The sequence below is a fragment of the Peromyscus californicus genome, unplaced genomic scaffold, assembly GCF_007827085.1.
Source record: "Peromyscus californicus insignis strain IS unplaced genomic scaffold, ASM782708v3 Scaffold_13__1_contigs__length_99412109, whole genome shotgun sequence".
NCBI classification, from domain to species: Eukaryota; Metazoa; Chordata; class Mammalia; order Rodentia; family Cricetidae; genus Peromyscus; species Peromyscus californicus.
In genome coordinates, this window is record NW_026294424.1 from 88,442,204 (window position 1) to 88,443,478 (window position 1,275).

Here is a 1,275-nt window from a genome sequence, read left to right on the forward strand (position 1 = left end):
TACAGGAAAATATTAAATGTGCTAGCTCATTTACAGTTCAGAGGTTCAGTCCATTATCATCATGGTGGGAAAGGGCAGTGTGAAGGTGGACATGGTGCTGGAGAAGTAGCTACAGTCCTACATCTTGCAGGCAACAGAAAGTGGTCTATCTCACTGAGTGGTATCTTGAGCATATATGAGACCTGAAGCCCACCTTCACAGTGGCACACTTCCTCCAACAAGGCCATACTTACTTCAACAAAGCCACACCTCCTAATAGTGCCTTTGGGGGCCATTTTCTTTCAAACCACCACATATATATATACACACATATATACATACATACATACATATTTGTGAAAATAATATATTATAAATATAAGCCGGGTGGTGGTGGCGCACACCTTTAATCCCAGCACTCGGGAGGCAGAGGCAGGCAGATCTCTGTGAGTTCGAGGCCAACCTGGACTACAGAGTGAGTTCCAGGGAAGGCAAAAAGCTACACAGAGAAACCCTGTCTCAAAAAACCAATATATATATATATTTGATTATTATTCTGCCCCTTTCTACTCAAAGTCTCCATCCTTCCTTGGAACTTCCATGGTTGGTATAACCATTGGCCTTTTTGGAATCTGGCGTTTTCTGAATGGGGATAGATTCACTTTGGCTTTGCTGAGATCCATTTACGCTCCTAGTCCAGCCATTTTCAATTTAGACTTCATACATGCAAAGGTGCCTTCCCACAGCATCATATCTCAATATGCTGACATACTTGAGGCTGTGATCTGAAAACACAGTGCTGGAGTTTGTAGCAGGAAATGAGCCTATCCCTGAGGGATTTCATACTGTAGGTTAGAGAGTAGAGAAGAAAAAATAAAATATAAAATTGGTCAAGACTCAGATACAGGGGGAAAAAAATATAACCAAACCTGCAAACAGGTGTCAATTATTCTCAGTAAGTAAATCTCTGTCAATGGACTGTTCTATTTCCTCTATTAGAAATGATTCTTGGGTCAGTAAGATAGCTCCCAGGCGAAGGCACTTGCACGTAAACCTAGTAACCTGAGTTTAGTACCTGGACCTCACGTAAAAATCCAGATGCAGTGGCGTGCATCTGTAACCCCAAGTCCTGCAGTAAGGCTGGAACAGAGGTGGAAGAACTGTCTAGCTAGATAGCCTAGGATATGTGGTGTATCCCAGTGTAGCTATATAGCAAAAGCAAGGAAGAACCTTTCCAAGCCTCAAGAGAAGGCTAAGTGGTAAAGAGCACTGGCTGCTCTTCCAAAAGACTTGGCT